A 22,682-nucleotide genomic window follows, 5' to 3' on the forward strand; every position below is an offset into this window, starting at 1 on the left:
GTATAGTGCTCTACACTGGATGTCAGAAGACCTCAATGCCAGACCCTGCTTCTTCACACAGTAGTTGGAGGGTACAGTCATCTGAGAGTGTCAGTTCCATAATTTTCAAATAGAAAAAGCATATCTGTCATATCAACCTCAAGGAATTGAGAGATCCATGGAGATCATGGCTATAAAAGCATATTTTAAATGCCAGAGGGATATAAAAATGGAAAGTCCCATCATTGTTATTTAGGAATGAAGGCTTTTTAATCTATAGGCGTTCAGTAACATATATTGCATGAGTAAATAGGTGAATGATGAATATTATAAAATAATACGAAAATACATTAATAGATAAAATGCATACCTATAAGGTCAGTTTGTTTTGATCTAAATTTAGATTAGGCAACATGTTGCATAAATGGGTGGGTCAGTAACGGAAATGTCACTCTAAAAAATGTGCAAGGAAGCAACTGTCCATCATGGTCAAATTACTTCCGATGCCTTGAATTCATGAATAAAACCCTCCATCGAATTTTATGCATCCCAAGCACTTCTCACACATTTAAATTCACAACATCCTAGTGAGGTAGGGAAGGAGGAATATTTCATTTTTCTTATTTGGTGAAATGAGGATAATGAGGCACAAGGAGGTTAATGATAGATTTGAAGTTAATGCAATCAGTCAGCAGCAAAACCATAGTTGGAATTTAGGTTCCCTGAATTCCACTTAGGGTTCTTTTCAACATACTACGTTAACTACATTTCATTGTTGGAGGAATTTAATTCAGTCATGTAGATACAGATGCTCACAACATTTTTTTAATCCTACTAAGGAATCTTGCTGCTAATTCAACCACTGAGAAAAATAATACATGGACCTGCACTGGAGATATAGCTTCGATGTTCATTCAAGTCATTCCCTGAGCTAACTTCTGTTCCTTTCTCTATGAATACTATATTTTTTCACATTATACCACTGAATTATTCAGATTCATTGAATACCCTTAGAGTTATTAACATGATATATCTAAAAAAAATACTGCTTTCTCCTTTTGGTTATATAGCTAGAAAGTGAGGATATAGTAAAAGGAGACCCAAAATGTAGGTTTTGAAAATAGAAGGCAGTTTTTCAGGACACCACACACTTTTGTTTTTCTTCCCACTTCATTGATCACTCCTTTTCTTTTCTTTTCTTTTCTTTTTTTTAGATGAAGTCTCGCTCCATCGCCCAGGTTGGAGTGCTGTGGCACAATCTTTTGGCTCACTGCAACCTCCGTCTCCTGGGTACAAGCAATTCTTCTGCCTCAGCCTCCCGAGCAGCTGGGACTACAGGTGTGTGCCACCACACCCAGCTAATTTTGTATTTCTAGTAGAGATGGGGTTTCACCATGTTGGCCAGGCTGGTCTCCAACTCCTGACCTCGTGATCCGCCCGCCTCGGCCTCTCAAAGTACTAGGATTACAGGTGTGAGCCACTGTGCCTGGCTGATCACTCCTTTTCATTATCCTGTGCTGTTTTCTCCTTTTTCAATCCACTTCTTAATGTTAGAGTCCTTAGTCATGTTGTCATTTCTATCTATATTCTTCCTTAGTGATACAATCTGATATCACAGCTTTAAATGTCATCTTATACCAACAACTCCGAAATTTAAATGTCCAACCTGGACCTTTTTTGCTGAACTCTAAAGGTATATATTCAATTGCCTATTCAATATGTCTGGTGATATGTCTAACAGATATCCAAATTTAATGCCTCCCTAATCACCCCATTCTATCTATCATCCTTATTATATCAGTTGAGGGCAACTTTATCCCTTCCAGTTAATTAGAGCAAAAACGTTGGAGCCATTCGTGACTCCATTTGTCTCCCATGCCCCTTATCCAATTCATCCAGAAATCCTTGTTGGCCCCACTTCCAAACACATTCAGAATATGACTATTTCTTATCACCCTGGTCTCAGTCAGCATCATCTTTACATGTATTAGAGTAGTAGCCTTCTAACTTGTCTCCTTGTGTTGAGCACTGCCCACCTCAGCATCCACGTTAATTCTTTTAAAACAAATGGCAGATCCATTAGCTCATCTCACACTCAGAAAGAAAAAGAACGTCCTTACAATGGCTTCAAATGTCTACCCTCACCTCACTAACATCCTCTCCTAAACCTCTCTCACTTACTTCACTCTAGCCACACTGCAGATAACCTGCCCAAAACAGCAGATAAACCGATGCCTTAGGAATTCTGCACTGACTGTTTACTAAACCCAAAATGAGTTTACTGCTGATATCTACATGATTCAACCCCATGCCTCATTCAGATCTTTGCTCAAATGTCGTCTTCTCAATGAAGAATACCTTGATACCCTATTTGAAATTGGAATGTACTCCAGCACGAGCCACCTCTTATTTTACCCTTCCTCTTCTTTTTCACAGCACTTATCACTTTTGAACATACTATACAGCACACTTATTGTATCTGTCTTTCACTATTTGAGGCCCCCAAGAATCCAGAGGGCATACATCTTTTCTGCTTTGTTCACTGACACGTTCAAAACATCTACAGTCGTGGCTGACACATGGTGGTGGCTCAATAAGTATTTTTCAAATTAACCTGATGCTAAGTCAAGAACTTTCAACTGCCCAGTCACAGAGCTAGCTTCAGGGCATTCAAAGAACTGAACAAACAGATAATGGAAGTGGGTTCATGTAGACTGAGAAGAAATTAAAAGAAGGAAGAGAAATACATGAGAAGACAATGGGGAATAGGGATACACATGTCCTTTTTTTTTCTACCGCAGGCAAGGCACAGAGGCAGGGATGTAAACAAAGGAGACATCTGTAAAGATGCTAATATAGGTTTTCACTATTTTAAAAAAAAAGATAAAATAAATTATGTGTTTAACTGTGACATGGTTTGAAAGAGTTGCTGAATGATCAATCTCCCTTTCCTTTTCTTTCTTCCAGCATTATATTATTTCAAAGGGTCACTGGTTACTTCATGGGAACCAGAGGTTGTTATTGCCACTTGTGTAAGTCAGATGAATAAAGAGAAATTCTTGATAAATGAGGTATACTTTTAAGACAAAATATTCAGAAATTAGGGTATATGTGAGAAAAAGGTACATGTGAGATGAAAAAGTATCCTCAGAGATGAAAGGATTTGCCAAAAACTGATATAAATTCCATGGGTGCAAACAGAGTTCTAAGCCTACTGCAATAAGATTTGACTTTATTGGATTATCTATGAAATATATTATTGTAGTAGGGGTCTATTTTTATGGCCACACCTGGTCTAGACTTCACAAAAGAATTACAATAGGAATATACTCTACCAAGATGCCAAAAAACACATATCTGTTAATTCCTGAAAGATATTGCCCAGACTGTCTAAATCTCAAAATTAACGAGGATTCTGTAATTACTTAATTTTCATCTACATTTCGACAAACAAAAAGTATCCTAGATTATTTGAGCTATAGATGTGTTTTTATGTACAGCTTTTCTAATTAATAGTCCACTAGCTCTATCAGTTACAGCAGTAATAAAAAAACTTTTATGGAAAGTTCTCTGAGACTAAAAGTGATTTACATGCAAATATATGGAAATGATTCCCTTCTTAAAACAGTAATAAAAGGTGTGTTTGAAAAATTCATGCTTTGGATGAATAAATGATTTTCACATAATCATTCGAGTAAGTTGTTTATTTTTATTGACATGCATCTTTTATTAGCTATTTAATGGTGGTTCACAGGGGTGAGTACAGTGGATCACGCCTGTAATCCCAGCATTTTGGGAGGCCAAGGTGGGCAGATTGCTTGAGCTCAGGAGTTTGAGACCAGCCTGGCAACATGGTGAAACACCATCTCTACAAAAAATACAAAAAATTAGCTGAGCATGATGGCGTGCACCAGTAGCCTCAGCTACCTGGGAGGCTGAGGTGGGAGGATCACCTGAGCCTGGATGGTTGAGGCAGTGAGCCATGATTGCATCATTGCACTCAAGCCTGGGCAGCAGAGCAAGACTTTGTCTCAAAAAAATGTGATCCACAAAAAACAAATTTAAGTTGTTGAATATTTTAGGTTAGCTCAAAATACTTAACTTTAATTTTCTATTAAAATATATAACTTATTTAATGCTAACGATATCTAATTTGCAGCTACCGTTACTATACACATAAACTGTACAAATCAAAATAAATAGAAAACAAATATTAATAAAATTTAGTCATTAACCCTTCTGGATGACATGTTATAATTAGGATATTAATTGGAATTGGCATTATAAAACCATTTAGAATTCATTGTATTAAAAAAATCTGATTCCATAAATCACAGGGAATTTTTTATTTTAATGACCCATGTATTAGACTTATAGAAAATTGCAGACTTCAAGTAATGTTTTATTAAAATGTTCTGCTATTTGATTTGTCATATTTAAAAATAGCAAAAATAATAGTTTTAATTTTAGTAATATTTTTCATTGTGTTCTAAGTAAGCCAACCCCTAAACATCAAATGCTTTCTTTTGGGATATGCCTTTTCAACTTCTGGTTCCCTCAAGTTTGATCCATTGACATTCTAGGCACTGTCAGTCTGTCCCACCTAGTATATGCCAGCCAGGCCTTCTATATCATGCCCACTGGGCAAAGAAACACTGATTCCATTTATATTAGAATAATATCATTGTTGTCACTACTTATTACCTAGGAAATTGGTCACACTCTACTCCCTTCTTATGTTACTTTCATTAAGGCATATGTTCCTTTATGAAAAACATTCCATTCCTGGCAGCTGAAGTCAATCTATAAATAGCCAGGTAGCAAATCAATGCAGATTACAAGAGAAAGTGAAAAAGCAACAGAGATTAAAAAAAAAAATGTTAGAGATTGTGGCTTGAATGTGGCACAGCCTAGTAACTTGTTCTGCCTTGTCCTTCAAAAAACAGGGTCATTATTTTGTGAGATTCAATCTGGTTTTGAAAATTAATCATCTCATGGTATACAAATTCTAATCCACTGATGGATGAAGTAGAACTTTCCATGTTTCTTCCACTGCCACTTAGAAAATAATATTTTATTATGTACAGCATGCATTATCAGCACAGATAACATAAAACTTTTTTAAAACATGTGGGTTTATTCTAGATTTTTAAATATATTAGGCTTATTTAGAATGCTGAGTTAAACTATACAAGTTAATCTTGAAGAACCAGATATTGGAATTGCTGCTCTCATTAATTCCTCCCACCTGATTTGTGTATGCCATCGCCAGCAAACCACATATTTGATGCCTCCTTTACAAAAAAAGTTGTGCTAGGAGAAAAGCATAAATTACAAGGTCAGAGGAATACCTTCAAGAATCTTAAACCCATTTGAACAGTACAGAAAGGTAGGGATGGAAAAAACTCTAATAGAAGAAAACTACAAGAACCAAAGGGGTAAGCCAGTACAATCTCTGCAAAGGTAATCTTACTCCATCCACTAAACACAGCATTATATGTTTAGTCACTCACACACAAAGATAGTGAGTGACTGATAAGGAGAACCTGGCCATGCATTAACAGGGGATGGCCTTTCATGAGTAAAAGATATTCCTTCCAGGTTAGAGCTGGTAAAGCCAAAGAGAACTGTATTCAAATGAAAGTATAGTTTTTTTTTTCATCTTTAATTTTGGACTAGGGAGTACATATGCAGGATTGTTACATGGGTATACTGCATGATGAAAAGCAAAGGTTTTGATTTCAGGTTTTTGGAGAAACAAGATTGCCTCAGAGCTGTCCATGGTGCTGCATTAGACGAGGCCTTCATTCTGCAGAATTCCTGCCTCTTGAAAATTCTCTAGGCCCTGACTTACAACCCTGTTTGCTGCATGGTTAACCTGCCAACTCTGATATGTCCCCTATAAGTGATTATTTAACATAATCTATAATTTCAGTCCTAAATATTTAATGACTAATTACAACAGCTCTCTATGATTCCATGGGTGATATCACCACATATTCCAATTTGGCAGATCTTGGTGGGCCCAGGAATTTGTATGCAACTGTACATCCTCAAATAATTCTTATGAGGGACTAAAGTCCTGCTTAGACTCTAGTCTTCCCAAGGTCGCCCACCTTAATCCCGAGCCAACTCGTCCCCAGTTGGAGACAAGAGCAAAAATTTTGATTCCACAAAGCTGTTTGATTAGGCTTCACATACATCATTTGGAATCACACAACTGAAACATCATTTATGACATTGCTACAGTGTACCAATTCCTTTCCCTATATATTTTTTTTCTTTTTTTCAAATCCTACTTATCCTACTTCAAATCTCTATAGCACCATATTTGGAGTCATTCAGATCTTGATTTGAATCAATAACTACATTGAAACAACTCACTTAACCCTATATTCAAGCCTTCATGAATTCACCTGTCAAATGAAAAAAATAACATCTACAACTTTGCAGAATTATTTTCAGAGTAATATGAGACATGGTTTCTAAGTCAGCTAGCACATTATCTGATACACAGTTGGTCTACTTGCATGTGAGTTCTGTTTCCTTTCCTTCTCTAAATCTTTTTTAAAATTCTTGCAGCATTTATTCCTTTATTTTATCTAATGAACTCTTGTTTCTATCATTTGTCTCATCAACTAGCTTTTCAGATCCTTGAATAATCAAAAATAGCTACTGCATACTAAGTGTGTGGTGGATGGTTGCCAAGACCTGTACAGAGCACTTTACATATTTTGGCCAAGAGGACTCAAATATTGAGAGGCAGAGTTGGAATTCTGAATCTCAAGCTACAGCTCCTGTTATGCCATACTGCAGTCTATTTCCATTCCATTTCCTCCAACGGTGCCTAAGCCAAGTGCCTGGTATGTGGATTAACTGCTATCAGAGTCTTTTTTACTGTAATGGAGTAGATGCATTGTGAATACACATAATTATCAGTCCATTCAAAAAGCATAGCCAATTGCTCCATCACTTAGTAAATGACTAACTTAGACCACTGGACGGAACGTTTTTAGAAACCAAAAGAACACAGCTCCTAAACTGCTGTACCTGCTCTCCTCAGATTATATGTGCTGGAAAATCTGAGACGATTATTCATTCTCATACACTTCACATTTTCCAGAATGGAAAATTAAGTAGCAAAGGCAGATGTCCCCTGTTGGGGCAACGATTGAGCTGGATATAGAAGACTCATATCCTGTTTGCTAAACTGGGCTGTTCTTACTATTCTCAACATGTTCACATCATCATAATAAAACAAGCGCCCCTTAAGACACCATAAATATTACAATCTCAGTCAATATATTTATAGAGTCAGGAAGAGTTGGATATTCTCATATTCATCAACTGTAATTCATCAGGATTATTATAGTTAGGGAGGGAAACCCAAAGTTATGACACTGAAAGACATGATCAGTGAGTTTTAATAACTCAAAACATACTTGCTATATAACACAGGAATTGCTTTTGACACATTTGTCATTACTTTATAAAAATAATCCTTTAAGTTACTTTGTGGTGATGAAACAGTTCTGTATCTTGATGGTGGTAGTGATTATCAAAATCTATAGACATGGTTAATGTCATAGAATAATAGATAATGACTCACAGTAAAAGAGCATGTGCAAAAACAGGTGAAATCCAAGTAAGGTCTACAGTCTAGTTAATTGCACTGTGCCAATGTCAGTTTATTGCGTTTGATAATATACTGTATTCAGTTAATATGTAACTGGGGAAAGTTGGGTTATGTATACACAGGAAATCGCTGTACTGTTTTTGCAACTCCTTGTGAGTCTATGAATATTTCACAATAAAAAAACTGAAAACATTCTTAAAACTTTATAGAAATTTTGCCTGCCTTCAAAGAGACAGTAAGGGAAAATAGAGAAAGAAGAGAGAAAATTAAAATGTCTGGCTAATTCCTAATAGGAAGTTTTCTTTATTTTTATACAAGAAACGGAAAACATAGTTGCTATATCAACAGGATTTTAGTCTATTTTCTTCACAAAGCTTAAGAAGGTGTGAATGACTTTTCTCTGTGCAAGTGAATAATATACTAAAATTACTTATTCCACCCTTGTTTTTGTCTTGTTTACATCCTACTTCCATAAACCTGCCAATATTTAGTCACTAATCTTATGACAGAATTTAAAACAGTCAATGATATGATTTGAATTCACCTTATGTAATGTATTGTAAAGCCATATGACGCCACAACACACATCCAGAAAACGGTGTCTTCTCTCAAATGGAACTGAATTGTTCCTAAGATGTTTAACTAAAGTGATTAAATGGGCTGAATTATAACATATTGATTTTTAAATGGTCTAGCCACATTTGCATTGTTGATTTTTTACAAGATTGCACCATAGATATAAATCACTGACAAAATATTTTAAAAGTAGCATACAAAAATCATCAACACTGGGATAAAATTTAACTTTCAAAATTAAAATAATCTTAGAAAATTCAGTTATCCAAAGGCGTTAAGCAACGACTTTTCAAAGTTGATAAGGATATAGTTTCTATTGTGAAAGTCTATTAGACAAGTACTGTTCAAAATTATATAGGTTATTGTATTAGTCCGTTTTCATGCTGTGATAAAGACATACCTGAGACTGGGAAGAAAAAGTGGTTTAATTGAACTTATAGTTCCACATGACTGGGGAAGCCTCAGAATCATGGTGGGAGGTGAAAGGCACTTCTTACATGGAAGCAGAAGAGAAAATGTGGAGACGCAAGAGCAGAAACCCCTGATAAAACCAACAGATCTCGTGAGACTTATTCACTACCACGAGAACAGTATGGGGGAAACCGCCCCCATGATTCAAATTACCTCCCACTGGATCCCTCCCACAACAAGTAGGAATTAGGGGAGTACAATTCAAGATGAGATTTGGGTGGGGACACAGCCAAACTGTATCAGTTATTGAAGGAAAAATGGAAGCAAGGCATTTTCACCACCAAATTTTGCTCATACAAGGCAGATATAACCTGCAGCTGCAGAACAATTGGGTTTATGTTTTTGAAAAGTTTATAGTTAAAAACATTTGATATATCGCTCTGCATGGTACATAGGAGTTTTGGTCACCTCATTGTTAAGCCCATTACTCCCTATGCGGTAACATTTAATATTTTTAAATGAATAAAAATAAGGTCAGGTGTGGTGGATCACACCTGTAATCCCAACACTTTGGGAGGCCGAGTCGGGTGGATCACTTGAGGCCAGGAGCTAGAGACCAGCCTGGCCAACATGGTGAAACCCCATCTCTACTAAAAATAAAAAAAAATAAAAAAAAATAGCCTGGCGTGGTGGTGGGCGCCTATAATCCCAGCTGCTTGGGAGGCCGAGGCACAATAATCACTTGAACCCAGGAGGCGGAGGTTACAGTGAGCTCAGATCATGCCACTGCACTCCAGCCTGGGTGACAGAGCAAGACTCCATCTCAAAAAAAAAAAAAAAAAAAAAATAAAAACACTTTAATTCTCTTCTAAATGGCCTCAGTGTGCTCTGTTTACTCAGTGGCAATTAGTATGCACAATCCCAAACCTGCAACTGTTATTTTCCTTTGCTCTCTGTGCCTCCTAAAACATCTTATTCCTATTTTTAAAGAACTATTTTTAAAAATTTTATTTATAAGAAAAAATCCAGAATTCAATATAGTATAGAGTGCAACACACACACACACACACACACACACAAACACACACACACACATGATCTTGCATGGTTTCTCAAATAATAGACACTCATGTAGAAAGCCTTAATTTTAATTAAAAAATTAACACTCTGGAAGTTACACAAGAAATGATGGGCCTTGGGGTCTTTTGTGAAAATGGCAAGATAACAAGGCAGGACAAGAGAGATGGAGATAAGAGACACAATGAATATGTATCAGATTTCGTTGATGTGTTCATTCTTTTTTCTACAAATAGACATTGAGGGCTCACTATATCCCTTGTGCTGTTACACACGGGGGATACGCTCATGCAAAAACTGGCAACATACCTTCCTTCGTGGTGCTTACATCATAATTGGAGACTCAGACAAAAACAAGGCAGAAAACAGAAACAAGGAGCTGAGCTATAGAATAATGTTAGAGGATGGTGCAAGTGGAGGACACAGCCCTCTCCAGGACTCTCCTTGGAGAGGATTACCTACCCAAAGCCCTGAGGCTATATAGAAGACCCGGCTGCAGAGGAGAATGTCCACTCCAGAGAGACACTCTGCAAATTGTATTAAAACTTCCCACATCAAGGGGGATTTGCTGACTCTCCTTTTGTTTGAATATTGTCAGAAGACCACATAGGAAATGGTCCATCCTTCCTTACCAACCTTTACTGCCCTTCCATCCTCTGAGAAAAAGAAAGGTTTTGACAAAGGGCTTTAAAAGTTTCATTGTTTTACTTGCACTTGCTGAGTTCCCTTGGGGATTTTATCTACACTATCCATCTCACAGAAAAGTCGAGAACATTAAGCAAAGTAACGGTTAAGAATATGCATTGAATATCATCCCTTCTTCATTAACACAAGACATTAAAATTTTCAAAAATCTGACTAAGTCCATGATAATATGGAACCATTCCTATCCTTCTCTGCACAAAGGAGAAGAAATATCTGTACAGTCTTTGAACTTAGTTAGATATGGGTCTGCATTTCAGATACTTCACTCCATGCTATGACCTTGCAAAACTTACCTAAATTCTGAACCCCAGTATCCTCATGGATACATTAAAGTAAAAGCTCTGTGCATGCTTGTTAGAATAGCACACTGTACATTTACCAAATGGCAAAGTGCCTGGCATGGAGAATGATAGTTATAGTCATAAACACTAGCATCATCATAATTTGAGAAATTACTGTCCATGGGATCTAGTCAATCACTGAGTATTCACTCAGCATTCAAAACTGATATTTTATCTGAATTCCACAAATCACCCTTCACTCAACACGGTTTTCTTATCATCATCCTTCAGGTAGAGCCCCCTCCATCCTATCTCTGGATTTGCATACACTGTTTGGAATATCTTTACCATTTTCTTTTCATCAGATTTTGACAACTTTTGTAGGTCTACTAGATCATGAAGTCAAGGGTTATGTTCATGTATTACTTGTTTTTTGTTCTATCCTCAGCACCCACCACAAGGCCCTGTATTTTTAAAGGAGCTCAATATAAATATATTGAATGGAATTAAATGCCATCGCTAAAGTTTTCCCCCTCATGTTAATCTTTTCCCATGTAAAAGAAACTACCCTGTACCTAGTTACACAACTTCATAATAATTTATTACTCTGAATTTTCATAAGAATTTTTGACTTAACCACTCATTTAAAAAAAAATCTGCAGATAATCCTGGAATATATTTCTCCAGCACAGTTCACCCTCAGGAAGCAGGCAGTATTGAGCAAGAGGCTAGGCTCACTGGTTAGACAAGTAATTGATCCCTCACATTAAATCCATGCAATCAAAATAGTGAATACTAATTGTATGCTGTAGGCTGCCAGGGTCTCTCGCTCTAGTTAAAAGTACAAATACATTTTATTTTTTTTTGAGATGGAGTCTCCCTCTGTTGCCCGCGCTGGAGTGCAATGGCCTGATCTCGGCTCACTGCAAGCTCTGCCTCCTGGGTTCACGCCATTCTCCTGCCTCAGCCTCCTGAGTAGCTGGGACCACAGGCGCCCGCCAACACGCACGGCTGATTTTTTTTTTTTTTGTATTTTTTAGTAGAGACGAGGTTTCACCGTGTTAGCCAGAATGGTTTCGGTCTCCTGACCTCGTGATCTGCCCGCCTCGGCCTCCTAAAGTGCTGGGATTACAGGCGTGAGCCATCGTGCCCGGCCACAAATACATCTTTATATGTTTAGTGTCTACCAGATACTGAAGACTGTCGTTCACTAATTGGTCACTGTGTATAACTCAATCCTTGTATTTCAATATGATTATGAGGCCCAAGAAAATATATTTCGTTCTCAGTACCTAACAAACTCTTAAGACTTGCCTATCTCCCACAAACTGTAGGCAAATAATTCTAATCTGCTTTTATTTCTTTATTAAGATAAAGCATTTGAGGTCACAATGTTCTATGGAAATCTAGAAATTCCTAAGGCAAAATCTAGGTGACACAATTATAGAAGATGCTGCAACTGATTTCCCTCAAGCACATTTCTGTTGCCATAGAATCATCTCAAATCTGCCAACTTTGAAGCTGAACTCCTCTCCATTCCACTCATATGGATTCTCACATGGGTTTTAGTAGAAAAATTTAAACTATTAGGACATGGACTGATTGTCTCTGGATTATTAAATGAGAAGGGTCTGGATTCCCCATTACTTTTCTAATTAAAATAGTATCAAAAGCAAAGACAAACCAGTCCTCAGCATGTATATTACAAAGAACCTGTTATAGAAACATTATCAAGGCCATATTTTTGGTAAAATAACTTAAAATCTGATTGAATAAAAGTTGCTTCTAATTCATTTATATTAATAGCACTTTAAAGTAATACATACGGATGCAACTTTAAAAAGTTGGGATTTATCTTATTATTATGTCCTGTTAAACTATGCTCATAAGGAAGACCAAAAGAGTACACTGATGAGGATCTTTGAGAAAATTAAAAATGAAAACAATAATAAATAAAATTGTCATGGCTAAAAAGCACATTTAGTCTTCATGATGTTAAACTATATATGCAATTAGGCAAGGACATTCTTGTCTTTCAAAAATAAAATTCACAGGCTGGGCACGGTGGCTCACGTCTGTAATTCCAGCACTTTGGGAAGCTGAGGAGGGTGGATCACCTGAGGTCAGGAGTTCGAGACCAGCCTGGCCAACATGGTGGAACCCTGTCTCTACTAAAAATACAAAAAATTAGCCTGGCGTGGTGGTGCACATCTGTAATCCCAGCTACCAGTGAGGCTGAGGCAAGAGAATCGCTTGAACCTGGGTGGTAGAGGTTGCAGTGAGCCGAGATCGCACCATTGCACTCCTGCCTGGGCAACAAGAGTGAAACACCGTCTCAGTCAATCAGTCAATCAATCAATCAAATTCACATTTTGAAATCTATTTTTTTAAAAGTATATAATCATAAATGAAAACCAAACAAAACCCTCACTGGCTAAAACAACATGCTGGAAACATAAAAGTGACAAAGTTTAAGACCCATGACACATGTGTGTAAGTTATTTAAAAATAGATCACTGTTAGAAATTCGCTGGAAGTGGTTTTGTTACTGTGAATAATAATACAATTTTTGTAATTTGCAATACATCATAGATAAGGCATATACACACATAAACATTGTGAATAGTGGTAACACTTTTAGTTATTGGGGCTTTCACTGTAATATGCCTGGGTGTGCCACCAACAGACGCTAAATTTAGTGCATTTGAAGTCTCTTGGAAAAAAACAGTCCCAAGGAGTTTGAAAGGGAAGGTGTTTTAAGTTCAGCACAGCATGCTCCTTGCAGCAGCAAATGTGTCTGAAAGCTTCTTGCTCTGTTGCACTGTGAGAGAACTATATTAAAATGTGTTAATAGTAGAAAGAATAAGTTCACCTCAAATACTATATTTCCTTGATTTTCAAGACAACAGTGATTTCCTGTATGTTAAAAATTATAGAGAGCAAAATACAGCCATTTCACACTAATTTATTATCTCCATGTGAATGTGTATTTACATTTTAGGTAATATATAGATTACTTGTGAATTGTAATCCTTAAAATGAATTCAAACACGTCAGTAGGAAGAAGCTACCATATTACAGATTCTTGAAAATCACAAATTGAAATTACCTAATGATATGATTATAATTTATTACTAGTATCAAAGGTATTTTTCCTATTATTTTATTTTACTAATTACTGTAAACTATCGGTAGGATAATAAGAGCAAGACATCAGGATATTTATTAACCATACTAATTTTTGATTGGAAGCCATATTAAATTTAACCTGCAAAATGAGAAAAATAAAAATAGTAACTTCATAGATTGTGGTTAAGAGTCAAATGAAATAACTTACATGAAATTGCTTTGTACGTTTTATAGGGCTGCCATGTTTTGATTGTATGATACTATGTATCCCTACTGTTTAGGACATCTCTTCTTGTTTAGGACATCTCTTTCATATGTGCATAGACCTGTGTTTATTGCTTTTTTATTCACAGTGTGGTCTTTTGTTAACATAAGTTAATGAAAATATTTTTCAGTCTTGTAATTCATAAAATGTTAGTGTTATTAAAAACTATACATAGATGACAAAGAGAGATAGACAGATGATAGATAGACTGATGGATAAATAGACAGATAAGTAAAGGAGAGTGACAGAGACAGGGAGAGGGAGAGGGAAAGGGAAAGGGATGGTGGGAGAGAGAGAAGTAACTGAGTAGATGGATGGGTAGATGAATAAGTGGATGGATGGATGGAAGGAGACAGGTAGACAGCCAGATGGGTATATATGGATAGATAGCATATGATCTTTGGCCTATTATTTAACTTCCCTTGCTTCAATTTTATCAGATATAAAATAGGATAATAAGAGTACCTATCTTATAGGATTGCTATGAGCATTAAGGTAGTTAATCCTGACACATACTAAGAGCTCCGTAAGTGTTAAGTATTTTTCATTGTAGTTGGTATTGGGCTCTTAAACAATCTGTCACATATTTCTATATAGTTTTTAAGTTCATAGATTAAGTGTAGCCTAATAATGAGAGCAATCATCCATTGAGCACCCTCTATGTGTCTAAACACAGATGTTTTACATACTGTAAGTCATATAACATGCGAATAAACCTTTAAGGCATTTATTGCTCTCCCCATTTTACAGACGAGACAACCAAGACTTAAAGCATTGCCCAAGGTCTTAGAGCTGGTAACTTGCAAAGGCAAGAACAATGACCACAAACCAGAACAAATGACGGCAGACTATCTGTTCCAGCTCCAATAATTACTGGCTATATAAGTTCTGTGGGTCCCTTCAGGATGGTACCTATACCTCTATACTTTAAAAATAAATTATCGTTTAATTTTTGCATAAACTCCATGATGTAAGTCAATAATAATTCCGCTTCTTTCTTAACTCACTATGTAAATTTGTAGATATATACAAAAGTAAACAGCACACTATAATAAACTTCCATATACCCACCATGCAGATCCAGCAATTATAAACTCAAGGGCCAATATGGTTTCATCTGCATCCCACGAAGCTCAACCCACCCCTAAACCTAGCTTTGTATTATTTTGCAAGTGTCCTAAGCAATCCTTCTTTTGACGCTTGAAATACCAAGTTAATGAGTTATTTCATGTGAGATAGCTAATAAATCACAAAGCTGTTGCTTGAGAATAGGTGTCCCAATATTGCTGTGTTTCATTTTCATTCTACTATAGGTAGCATTTTTATGATATAAGTAATTGGCAGCAAAAAATGATATACTTTACTGATCGACATATGACTTCTGGTGAACCCTCAAATACTTGATTTTTTGTTTTTATATACATATGTATGTATGTATAAGCAAAGATCATTCCATATTCCTATTAAATAGATAAGTTGATATTTGACAAACACATAGATTTAAGAAAAAATATGAAATCAAATATAAAATAATACAGCTGTGTATGCTACATTGTGATATTAACATAAAAGAAGTAGTGAATAGGAATTTGTGTATGTGTGTATTTTTGTATGTCATATATGTTTGTTAGCATAGAAAAAGCAGCCAGAAAGTTACACACCAAAATGTTAATTCTGGTTTCCAACTGGCACTTAGATTTTCTAGTATGCTTAGGTTTTCATACTAGCATACTGATAAGAAAGGTATCCTTGAGTCTTACTGTTTGGGTCTGAATTCCCATTTTGCCATTTTCTAACTGTAAAGACTCAGAAAAATTTCTTTTCTTTTCTTTTTTTTTTTTTTTTTTTTGAGATGGAGTCTCGCTCTGTCGCCCAGGCTGGAGTGCAGTGACGCGATCTCGGCTCACTGCAACCTCCGCCTCCCGGGTTAACACCATTCTCCTGCTTCAGCCTCCCGAGTAGCTGGGACTACAGGTGCCCGCCACCACGCCTGGCTAATTTTTTGTATTTTCAGTAGAGATGGGGTTTCACCGTGTTAGCCAGGATGGTCTCGATCTCCAGACCTCGTGATCCGCCCGCCTCAGCCTCCCAAAGTGCTGGGATTACAGGCATGAGCCACCCCGCCCGGCCGAAAAATTTCTTATTTATACCTCTACTTCCTCATTTCTCATATAGAAGTAATAGTGCCATCTACCTTACTATTTAGAAGACTCAATTAATCCATGTAAATTACTTAGACCTGTCATTTTAGATTTTATTATGACTACATTAGAAGATATTACGTTAGTAATAAGAAGAACATTGTTAAAGAATTTGAAAATAAGAGAACAAGATTTGTTAAGGTATTTTGAAAATTAATTTTAAATTATTATTTTGTTAGTAGTGTCTTAAAATCCTTCATATCACCTCCAATAAGCTTCTGAGAAATAAATAAATATAAGACTCTGCATATACCATTTCAGGGATGACTTACAGAGTGACTTAACAAAAATGCAGAATAAACTATTGTTTTTGTTTTGTTTTGTTTTCCCAGAATATCTCCCCTTTGATTAAAAAAAATAAGATTATTATAAAAGATGATGCTATAAGTCTCCTTTACACTGGCAGGCCATAGACATTCATAAATAAATTCCTACAAAATGAAATAGGAATTAATCCTTGTACAAATACTATAGCTAACTAAGTATAGTTTCTAGAAGTATATTTTTAAATGAAATTTATGTATACCACTGGTGATAACTTGTACTCATTTAAATGCTTCTGAAGCATTCTCTTCAGAAGTTAATAACTTTTCTAAAATAAGTCAAATCATGCAATTTGATGAATATAAATTGCAGCAATTTTACCATTGCTAAAATAGTTTCTGAGCATTACAAGAAGAGTTCACTTGGCTACTGTCTTTACACTGAATACTTTGATGAGGTTACAATAATAAAGTGACAAAGTAATATGCATTTTCTTTTATACCATTTTCTTTAAAAAAAGGAGTGCTTAATTTTTACTAAGAACTACAAAATATGAAATTAGAAAAGGCAGCTATGACTGAATACATTTCAAGCAAAATGTCATTCATCTTTCTTAAATTGATCTGCTGAGTCTAGCAGAAACGACTCCAAGGTTTTCTCGTGATGAGCCAAGGCTAAAGGGATACACAGAGCCAGCAGTTAGAGGCATCTAGTGGGGCACCAGTTAATTAACTTTTTCTTCTATGCTTCAAGTTTCAATGCCTATACCAATACCTTTTGTTCTTTGCATAGGATATTATACACTGAAAATGAAACAATACTCATAAAAACAGCTAATATTTAGTGAGCATGAGTAATTGCCAATTATGAGTCTCAACACTTGGCATATATCATTTCATTCGTTTTTAAGTCTACTCTATGAGGTAAGTAACATTATTGTGCTGATTTTACAGATGAAAAAACTGTGGCCCAGAGAAGTCAATAGAATTTCAGGTGTACAGATATAAAATATTCATCAGTGAAAATTAACCGTAATATCCTAACTATGGTATAAATATAATATGCCATAAAATAGGCACGTGATAAGTGTTTGTTGACTAAAGATTGAAGAATGTGTTGTAATGGAGTCTATTAATTAAAGACAGGGAATTTGGACCCAGAAAGATTTTGCTTGGTCTTATATTGGCCATCTACTAAGACAGTTTGGAAATTTTATCAATAAAGTTTCTATTTTAGAGAATATCTTAGTTTGGGTTCCCTAAATGGAGGTTCTGAGATGAAGCTTCATGCAAAAATGATATAATGGGACGTGTTTTCAAGAAACACTGGTAAGGGAAAATGAAGTGAGATTGGGAAGGGAAACAGACCAAACACATACATGGCATAAAGGCCCTGGGTGGCAGTGCCATTCACACTTCTGAATTTCTCAGTTGGGAACAAGAAAGCTCATGTTATTTATGTGTCTGCAACCAGCAGTCATTGATTAAGGGCTTCCCACACACGGACATAAATTTCAGAATAGATCCATCTCTCTCTTTACACAGAACAAATAGGCTCCGGCAGCCTCAAGGCCACCCTCCAACAGAGCGATTAGGGAGCTAGTTGTTGGGAGTAAAAGCACACCAGGGAAAATGTTAAACGGATGTGAAAGGATATGAGTGGATCCATGACAGCATCTCTACAGAGAACTTGTTTCTTCATTCAGGAATAAAAATAACATAGAAAGTTATGAGGATAAAACAGGGTAATGTGTTCAAAGCCCTTAGCCTAGGCACTGGCACACAGCAACACTCACTGGCACTCTCTTGTTGTGAGGATGGAATGTAATACTGTGAAGAACTGGCAGCGCCTGGCACATGAAAACATCACATAGCTGGCATTGCCAATCATTTTTCCTATTGCAGTTGCTGGTGCCGCTGGTGGTAGCACACCTAAATTAGAATAACACTGCTATATTTAACTCCAAAGCCTGTAAAATGCTTGAATACCTGCCACTGTTTGTGGAGGTAAGGGTGCTTGTTCAGGACCTGAAGCAATTTTCTCACCATCTTTATTGCTACCATGGTATTAGGTAAGAACCTCAGGACGCAAGAACAAAAGGCAGCACCTTTTTGCTATCACATATGAGATGCTGAATTTATTGATAACAGTATTAAGGAGAATGGCAGCTGAAAGGAAATTTCTGATATTTCTTTCATGATCCTCCTAGATTTTGACATTCCTTTCAAAATTATTAGTGAGAGCAATCAGTAAGTGTCTTCTGCTACCAAAAATGTGAGCCCTTGCTCGAAACATCTTTAGGTAAGTAAAGTCAGCCCCTAGGAAAGCATTTAAGCAAAAGGCTAGGGAAAGAGAGCTATATCAGGTCTAAACTACCTTGCTGCTACTCCTCACTCTTGGAAGAAATTTTAGGCTTTTGCGATGAAAATTAATGGAGAAGCACATGGCACCTAAATGTTACTATTAAGGGAGGGGATAGGGAGAATATATTTCTCTACGTAACTCCATCCTGTTTCATTTGTTCTAGTGAGTACATACTACTATTATACTTTATGTTTAAGATAAAGTTAAAAAAGAAAAATTGAAGTTATTTTAGAACAGATCAAACTGCTATGAGAGGCTTACCACCTTTTAAAATATTATTTCGATTAAACTAAAAATAAATTTTTAAAAACCCAGCCAAGGTAAGAAAAGAAAATAGTTTTCCTTCTCATGCTCCCAAATTAAGAGTATACATAAATTGGCTAAGAAACAGATAGGATGACTCCCCTTTTTCAAGGGATAAGAGTGGGTTTAGGAGATAATCTAGTTCTCTAGTTATATACTTTTTAAAAAACCAGATGAGGAGATCACTTCCTCACCCGTCTTTTGCCTCTGGAGGCAAAAGGTATGGTCAGAGTTCAGTGACAAAGTGACAATCATCAAGGGAGTTTAGTCAGCTGAGGTTATGTTTCTCTAGGCATTCTTATACAGTCAGACCATGAAACAAGGCTACTCCTTCCAGGAAATGCCACAATACCTCCTTATTATTTGCATTTCTATAAGCAAAGGGAGCAGAATTTAGCCACGGGAGTCCTCTCTACTGTCTTCTCTAGTACAGGTAGTTCCTGAACATTACTCCAAATCCATGGAGACCCTTACTGACAGATATTACAGAGATACTCACCAACATGCCAGCGAAACATGGTTTATTTTGTTTTTGTTTTTTATTGGCTATTGTAGCTTTACTTATCCTCATCTATTTTATTAGGCTCTTGGTGAGTCTTCACTATCGTGAGTACCTCAGTATTCCTTGTCTCCAGAAAGAAAATGTCTTGAGGTTAGAAATTGTATGTAATTAATCAATTTTCTCTTCCATCTTTAAAAAGGTGGCTGTTAATTCTATACTGACATAGTATCTAATAACGGCTTCTTTATATCTTGGAGATTTTCCCTGACATAATCAAATAGAAAGCTGTTGAAATAGCCCTGGCCTGTAAGTATATATGCCCTTGTACACATTAATGTATATGTAGACGTGCAAAGACACAAAGTGATAAATACAATGTGAAAGGCTAATTGTTAATATATTTTAACTCATTCAGTGGAAGAAAGAAAGCAGGATAATTTCCTTCATAATTTCAAGTTTTCTCCAAGATGCATACCATGTATGGGCTACATTACAATGTTTCCTCAAGGTAGCAAATATGTTCAATTTTAAAGTAGACAACTGTCGGAAATTGATTTTTTAAAGATGGGGGGGTAGGGGTTGAGTAAATCCATTATGCTTGTATATTGCAAATGCTGTAACTATTATTTTTAAAAAGACTTGACTCTCACTAACAACAAGTTTTCTTCTTTATATGAATATACTGATCTCCCATCGGATCACAGTGTTGGACAGTTCCTAATGTACCTTGAGATAACAGATGCTCAAGGGCTTCATTAGATTTTCAGAAAGAGTAAAAGCCAGACTGAAAATGTTCCTGGATGCTGTATTTGTCTCTTCACTTATCTTTTTAAATAACACTCACACATACACACATTTTTATACTCAACTTCAAATAAAAGTATGCCCTGCCTTTTCTTTTGCTGATAATAAATATGTGGATGTTATAGTCTCCAGAGAGCGCAAGTGCCCTTAAACATTTGCTTTAAGATCATAATAACTACTGTTATTTTTAAAGTAGAAAAATCCATGAATATTGGAATTGTAAAATCAAGGGAAAAGAAAATAGTTTTAAATATTTTGGACAAAATCTTCTTAAGAAAAAGAATGTCCTATTTCCAATGACTCTGGTACGTTCAAACATAGGAAAGAATTAGAAAACAACTTTAGTATATTTTGGACCCTTTAAAATTTAAGTAAAACATTAAGACGTATTTTCTATCTTTACTTTGAATATGTGATAAATCTCCTTTACTCCATAGAATACAAAAACTCTGCAAATATCATTATTTTAAAAATGTATTTGTATATATGTGTTAAATTGAATCTTTCTAATGAGGAAAGTTGCGTTCACTCTCAGGTTGTTCTTATCAGATGAGTTTGTAGGTGTATTATGAAGAAACAACAGATTCCTTGCTGACGTCTCTATTAGCTTAGTTATTTCAGTTGAGAACAAGGGAAAATATAAGAATGGTATTATTGGAGTGTATTGCTATACTTTCTATTCATATCACAGTATTTTATATTTCTCTTTTTTTAAGTTTGTACATAGACAATATCTCTGGAATTATTTTTATTAAGGGATATTTAATGATTAAATAAGCACTCTTAGCGAAGACCTTTAAGTGTTTTTACCAAATCGTATATAGCTTCCACATACAATGCAAACATTCCAGTACTGCAGATAATATACAGGGGTACACAGGTTTCAAGTAGTGGAGAAAATGATGGACCATAAGCCATAAATCTTTTTAAAAAATCACCAAAATCTCAGCTATAATCTTGATCATACGAAATAAAAAGAGGAGCTCTAAAGAAATAAAGCAAAAAAAAATTATAATCCACATTACTGCAATCATCTAGTTCATGAAAGAAGAGTGTATATTTTAAATTAAATCCTTAATGATTTGATATTTTGTTTTTGGAACTTCACAACCAAGACTATCCTAAGGAATTCAGAGCTTTCCTCACAAGACCAAAGCAACAGTGCATGAAATTGAACTCAAAAAGAGCCACCATTCTGTGTGACTTCTTGGCTGACACAATTTAGATATTTATAGCTTTACGAATGGGCCACTGGAGAAGAACTTGAAGCTTTCTCTAGCCAGGAAGGATTAATGAACGTGCGCACCTGGTAATTACACCACTCCATCTTCCTGAAAGCCCTCACGCTGCCTCCATGGCAGAAACTATAATGAAAATGCATTGAAAAATATCAATCTGCAATTCTACAATTTAGTCTAAATAATAAAACTTGGTATCTTTTCTCCCCACACATTCCAGATGTGATAAAACACAGACAGCATTTAAATTTAAAACATAGAAGCTGAATGTCAGCCTATTTTTGAGCATGCCTCATTTCCAAAGTAAACCTCACAAGAGAAAAAAGAGGTTATTAAATACAGCAAAAAATCACAACATTCAAATGTGCAACAGAGAACCCATAACTGTTTCCCCTTTATTAAAACACAGCATACACCATAAGTAATGCATTTACGTCAAAGTAGAGGCATTTCAATGATTAAATCACAACCCAAGTGTACAAAGGTAAAATTTAGAAGTGTAAAGGTATCTTTATCTTCCAAGTCCAGTTACTTGTTCTGGCTATTTTTTTCTAACCTCTTACTGAAAGTAAAACCTCACTTAATAACTTTTAAAAATATAAATAAAAAATAAATCATTATCTTCTTTACCTAACTGTATGTTAATTGCAAAATTACTTGAAATAAAGAGATATACAATGACATAGTATGCAACTCAAATAACTTGTTACAAAGAAATTTTCATCCTAAAACTTGAACAAATCAAACTTTTTGCAGTAGTATTTTTCTCAGATAAAACACAGTATAGAGGTTCAACCTAGTGTTTCTTAATGTGACACAAAGCAATTTGATATTCTAAGGAAGGCAGCTATGTATATATAAACTGAGAAGGCTGCTTTCAAAAAACATCAAGGTGCTCTAAGCAAAGGAGGGTTTTATGATAAAGTTTCATAGTACTCACACTGAAT

General features: G+C 35.7%; 1 protein-coding gene across 2 annotated transcripts in view; it reads right to left on the reverse strand.

Annotated features, from left to right (window-relative positions):
• Positions 1 to 22,682, reverse strand: part of DMD (dystrophin) — a 1,770,560-nt gene that overhangs the window by 1,046,472 nt on the left and 701,406 nt on the right. The gene's annotated exons all lie outside the window — the stretch shown is intronic.

This window comes from Nomascus leucogenys, chromosome X (assembly GCF_006542625.1).
Source record: "Nomascus leucogenys isolate Asia chromosome X, Asia_NLE_v1, whole genome shotgun sequence".
NCBI classification, from domain to species: domain Eukaryota; kingdom Metazoa; phylum Chordata; class Mammalia; order Primates; family Hylobatidae; genus Nomascus; species Nomascus leucogenys.